Source organism: Musa acuminata, chromosome BXJ3-3 (genome assembly GCF_036884655.1).
Source record: "Musa acuminata AAA Group cultivar baxijiao chromosome BXJ3-3, Cavendish_Baxijiao_AAA, whole genome shotgun sequence".
In the NCBI taxonomy this organism is placed as follows: domain Eukaryota; kingdom Viridiplantae; phylum Streptophyta; class Magnoliopsida; order Zingiberales; family Musaceae; genus Musa; species Musa acuminata.
Genome location: NC_088351.1, coordinates 22,688,243 through 22,694,915, shown reverse-complemented (window position 1 = coordinate 22,694,915; position 6,673 = coordinate 22,688,243).

Here is a 6,673-nt window from a genome sequence, read left to right as displayed (position 1 = left end):
TCTTTGACATTTCCTAACAGCAGATTTCCTTTGGTTTGGTCAAAAAATTCTCAATATAAACCATTGATATTTTACGTCTAATCTGCTATACTTGAAAATCTGCACTATAAAATTTCAGCTGCATAGCACTGTTTATTTGATCTTGATACTACGTTGTTTCTATCCAAATCTCTACGAAATTTTTATGATAGCTTTGACACTTCCTAACAGTGGATTTCCCTTTGGTTTCATCAAAAAATTCTCAATATAAAGCAATGATCTTAAAGCAATGATCTTTTACGTCCAATCTGCTATACTTAAAAATCTGTGCTGCAGAAAATTTCAGCCACATATTGTTGCCTTAACCCATCTATTTGCAATCTTTTTTGAATGAAATTTCTTATACACTTCATAGATCATCTTGGCTTCCATCTAAGATTGATCTATTAAGAAATTCATCTCTAAAAATAATTTTGTGTTCCTGTAAATTTTCGTTGTAACCCGCTGAAATTTTTCGACGAGAATTCTGCAATCGTAACTTGCACCAATTTCCTTGCTGTTATACTGCCGAAATTTTCTTGATTAAATTAGACATCCTTGCTATCATATAAACTGTGATTTTACTATCAATTCCTGTTGAATCTCGTATTTTGATGATGAAACCACTTGACATGTGTTTATAATTTAAACTGCATTTTGAGTGATGCAGGTCTACTCGATTAGGATTAGACAAGTTAACGCAGGAAGAATTGACGTTGCGCCGGAGGAGATCACGTTAGGATATTGGATTGCAGAAGGCTTCGGACGTCGAGCATTGGGCCAAGAGCGGAATTGCGCCAAGGATATCGGGGTTACGGAGGTCAACCGCCGATTGGGCAACAAGCCGCAAGAGAGGATGATCCGCCGAAAAATCGGACGAAGCGCCAACCAATGACGTGTCGGGCAATAGAATGTCAATTCGCTTTGTAATAATTGTCTAGATCGGAGTAGAGTTTTGGCTTGTGTGTGCAGGATTAACTACGATAACGATGAAGACATAAAGCGAAATAAAGTATCGGAGTCAAGCGCGAAGGATTCGTTGGGAGTTCAAGAGTTCGACGGAAGTCCGAAGGTTCGTCGGGAATGCTGCTGAAACTAGCCGAGAATGAGTAGGGAGCTTGCCGAAGGGTTTTTCGGAAGCTCGCCAGAAGGTTCGTTGGAAGTTCGCGGAGCTCTCCGAGAAAGATCAGAGCTTGCCGAAGAAGCTCGTTGGAACTCGCCAAGATCAAATCGTGAAGTCTAGGAGCTTGCCGGGAGTTCGTAGAATAGTTTCCGAGAGTTTATCGGAAAACCGTCGGAAGTTCGCTGGAAGCTCGCCGGAAGAAGTCTTGACATACGGACTTTGTAATAGCTTAGAAAATGTCTTTAAATTCATAGTTAGCATGTTAATTAGGGTTAGGATTAGGTGTTAATCCTATAACCCAAGTAGGGGCCAATTGGGCCCGAGTTCGGACTGGTTTGGGCCAAGTTTGGAGCCCAACTAGTGAGCTAAATTGGCCTAGGCGGTGGCACCGCCTAGACTGGGCGGTGGCACCGCTTGGCTGGGCGGTGGCACCGCCAGTCCACTGTCAGTGTCTGACACTGACAGGCAGTGGCACTGCCAACCTCGGAAACCCAAGAGAATTCAAATTTTTGGAGCCCAAATTTGAATCCTCTTAGGGCCTATAAATACCCCTCAATTCTTAGCAGAGCATACAACCTTTTGAGAAGGTAGAAGTTGAGAAAAGCTTTAGGAAAAGTCTTGTTTTCAATAGCTTGAGTGTTCACCTCCTTTCTTTTCATTGAAATCTTTGTAAAAGGGTGAACCACTTGTAAGAGGTTGTAAGAGGGGTGTAAGAAGGAGGTTGATATTCGCCTAGTAAAGGAAGATCATTAGTGGATGCCGGTGGCCTCGACGGAAGAGGAATCGGAGGAGTGGATGTAGGTCACGATTGACCGAACCACTATAAACTACCGTCTTCTCTGGTTTGCATTTATCTTATTGTCATTTATATTACTGCAAACCATCTTCACTTTGATGCTCTACTTCTTTGTCTCCTTCTTACATATGCCTTTAAGTTAAAATGCAATCGAAACGGTTTCAAACAAAACGTTGCTTTTATCGTACGAAGTTTTCGTAATTATTTAAATCGTCGAAAGTTTATCATACTTTACCATTGTACTAATTCACCCCCCCCCCCTCTTAGTGCCGCTCCGGTCCTAATAATTCCCTCCTCAATTCTCTCAAGTTTTTGGTGGAAATTACGTCAAGAAACCGTTATTTCTTCGACGACAATTCTACTCTTACAAGACAGCACATACTTGCTGCAACTTCCACTGATTTCTATCAAACTTTTACTACCATCTACCATAGATCCAAAACTTTCAAACACAGCTCTAAAACTCCACTAAACCACACCCTCAAACAGCACCCAAAATAGCCACAAAACAAGCCTAAACCGTAGCCTACATCCACCAATCCACCAACCCTTTCGACCATCACCTCTCTCAACCAATAAGTGCCTTTAACCCGACAACAAAAGAGAGATCTTAACATTACAGATTTGGCGGCATATACTATGGCATCTGAGGAGGTAATCAATACTAAATTTGAAGCCTTCGAGGTGCGAATGGAGGATAAGATTCGGACGCTCTTTACCGAACTCAGATTGGGCCGACCACTAAGCCCGAAGAAATCACATCAAGGAGAGAGCTTTGTCCAATCGCACCAAGCCCGAAGATATGACTTCCAAGAGAGGGGAAGCTCTATGACCGACCCCAACTATCCATGCATGAGAGTGGACTTCCCTAGATGGGAAGAAGGAGACCCGATTGGTTGGATCTCGCGCGCGGAGCGATATTTTCGGTATCACAAAACCGTGGATGCATCTATGGTGAAAATTGCAGCTATACATCTTGAAGGGGATGCTATACAGTGGTTTGACTAGTTTGAAAATACTTTTGGAGTCCTTTCATGGCGACAATTCAAAGAAGGACTGCTGATCCGCTTCAGACCAACCGATTACAAGAATATTGACGGACAACTAGCAAAGATCCGACAAACCTCCACCATTCAAGAGTACCAAACTAGGTTTAAAAGGTTATCTAATCAAACTCATGATTGGTCTCAAAAATAGCTATTGAGGACCTTCATTGAGGACTTGAAGCCGGAGATCCGAGGAGAAGTTAAAGCACGACAACCGTACATGCTTATGGCAGCCAGCTCTTTCGCACGACATCAAGAGGAGCAATTGAACCATGAAGCTCGGAGGACTAGGGTCACTCCTCAACCAGCAATATTAAAGCCCTCAGCCCACCCTACTATCGATCGAGTCCCTACACCAAAGAGGTTAACAAGAGAAGAGCTTCGGGAGCGATATGCGAAGGGGTTATGTTGGCATTGCGACGAGCCGTGGAGCTGTGAGCATCACTGTAGTAAAGGGAGACTTCTTATGATTGAACCAATAGAAGAAGAGGTCATTGAACATCCAGAAGAGAGCCTTGAACATGAAGAAGAAGATGCAGAAGAAGAGCCACAACCGACTAAAGTTACGGTACATTCACTAGCCGGCTACTCAAACCCGCAAACAATGAAAGTTGGAGGCCTTCTCAAACAACAACCGATCACTGTTCTCATCGACACGGGCAATACTAATAACTTTCTAAACAATAAGGTTGCTGTCCAGATGAACTTACCTATTGAAAATTACAGCAGGTTTGTTGTTAAGGTCGCCAACGGATGGATTTTGAAGTATGATCGTAGGCGCTCGCAAGTGAAACTATTGATGATCATGAGGCCTTACCAAGAGATAATTGCATATTTCTTCCAACTCCCTCTTGATGATCATGAGGCCATGCTCATAATTAAATGGTTGATGACATTAGGTGATATTTCTTGGAATTTTATGCAACTAATTATGAAATTTTATAGTAAGGAGAAACAGGTGATACTGAATGGGAAACGTAAGGGCGACATAACGACGATTTGCACACAACAAATGGAGAAGGTTTTGCATAAAGCATGTAGCAGATTTTTGATACAACTTGAGCAGCAAACTAAGGGAGAGCCACTACAATTTGAAGATCCAAACCTACTTCCTTTGCTTGCTGAAATTTCAGATATATTTGACGAACCGTACAACCTACCTCTTACCCGTCGGCATGATCATTATATAATGATTCTTTCAGGAAAACCTCCAGCAAATACTCGGCCATATTAATATCTATATCTCCAAAAGGATGAAATAGAAAGGATTATAAAATAAATGCTTAAAACAGGAGTTATTCGGCCAAGTTGCAACCTCTATTCTTCACCGGTGCTACTTGTATGCAAGGACGGAACATGGCAAATATGCGTTGATTACCGAGCTCTCAATGGCATAACCATCAAGGACAAATACCTTATTCCAATAGCAGATGAATTGCTAGATGAAAGGGAGCATAAATCTTTACAAAGCTAGACCTTTGATCTGTGTATCATCAAATATGAGTGTGCGAAGAAGACATACCGAAAACCACCTTTTGAATACACAACAACCACTACGAATTTTTGCTTTCTTCAACAGAAGGTAGAATATCTTGGGCATATCATATCAGAGGAAGGTGTGATAGTGGACCCCTTCAAAATTGAAGCAATGCAAAACCGGCCTACCCCGAGGAATGTAAAATTGCTACATGGCTTTCTGGGTTTAACAAGCTACTACTGAAAGTTCATGAAAAACTATGGAGAGATCAGTGCACCACTTACTTCCTTACTGAAAAAAGATGTCTTTCAATGGTCGGACAGAGCCTCCGCTGCTTTCGACAAACTTAAGGCAGCCATGACGACGACACCGGTGCTAACACTACTAGATTTCAACCGACCCTTCATTATTGAGGCCGACGCATCTGGAGTCAGAATTGGAGTCATTCTCATGCAAGATGGTCAACCACTCACATACACTAGCAAGGCATTATCTCCCTCCCATCAAAATAAGTCAACATATGATAAGGAGATGCTCGCCATTATTCGCGCTGCAACGAGGTGGAGATCCTACTTGATTGGCCGACGATTTCAAATTAAAACTGACCATAAAAGCCTCAAGTACTTTTTGGAGCGAAAGATATCATCCCCTGAACAGCAAAAATGGGTAACAAAACTTCTTGGATTTGATTATGAAATAACTTACAAAAAGGGGAAAGAGAATGTTCTTATAAATACGCTTTCGTAACTACCCGAGCAAGTTGAAGTTTCGGCCGTTTCACTTCCGACCAGCGACTTTCTTAAGGATATTAAGATGGAATGGCAGGAAGATTCAGAGACTAGTAAGATTATAAAAAAATTGGAGGAAGCACCAAGCCCCATGGCTCATTACAATTGGGACTCAAAAGAATTACACTATAAGGGACGCATTATGCTTATGATAAATTCTACTTGCATCTTCACGAGCAGATTTTGGACAAAGTTATTCCATATGCAGGGTACTAAATTGAAAAGGAGTATGGCATATCACCCACAATCCGACGGCCAAACGGAAGTTTTAAATAGGTGCTTGGAGACAGCTCAAAGCCACCCACCAAATATGACTACCCAAGGAGAACTTCAGACTAAGCCAAGTGCCATTATTGATTGACGAATCGTGACTCAACGACGACGATCCACTACTAAATTGCTAATATAGTGGGCAAATCTACTAACAGAAGATGCCGCTTGGGAGAACTATGATGACTTGAAGATCAACTTCCCAAAATTCATGAATCGTCAGCCTCGAGGACAAGGCTAATTTGAAGAGGGCAGGTTTGTTAGGACTCTAGCTAGGAGAGTCCTAATTAAGAGGGACATTCATGTAAAACCTACCTAAGCCGACCCCTATTAAAGAGGTGAAGTGGCTGGCTAGGGTTAGGAGGTTATTTTTTAGAGAAGAATAAGGAGTTGTAAAGGAATAGGAGTCTTGAGTAGGAGTCCTATTAGGAGTTGGTTGGAAGTATGAGTCTTGAGTAGGAGTCCTATTAGGAGTTGGTTAGAAGTATGAGTCTTAAGTAAGAGTCATATTAGGAGTTAGGGTTTAGAAGCCCTATAAATAGTCATGTATTCCACCTCTTTTCATAAGCAATAGATGAATCTTTTCTGCAGCCTTTAAGCAGCAATTTGAAGGGAGGAACCCCTATAGAGTTCCAAGGAGGCCGATCCCCTAAAGAGATCAACCCCAAGTTTAGAATCTACAAGGGTTCTACCAAGACCCTATCGTGTTTATCCACATGTAAGTTGTTGTAAAATAACCTAACAAGTCTAGGATAGATAAGTTCACTTATTTGAAGGATTGAGAGGATATCTAGGTTAGTAAACCATTGAATTGGTTCCAAATTGCTCAATTCCTCTAATTCTACATAATTCCCCTTATGAACATTTATAGTCTCTATGGTTGAAAATTTAAGGGCATGTTGAGGAGAATCAAAAAGTAGGGAATCATAGGTTTCATCTAATCTCCTCTTCCCTTTGTCCCTTGAAGATCTTTTAGAAGTCATGGAGACTACATTTATTAAGAACAAATGATAGACAAGAAAAAGTACTGCAAAGAAGGAAACGATTTGGTTTAGGGATTACCTTAGTAGTTTCACCTTCTTGAGATTGATCCTTGATTTAGTAGAGAATGGGGATTATATTGAGTTACTAGAGAGAGAGCAAGAGGAATAACGG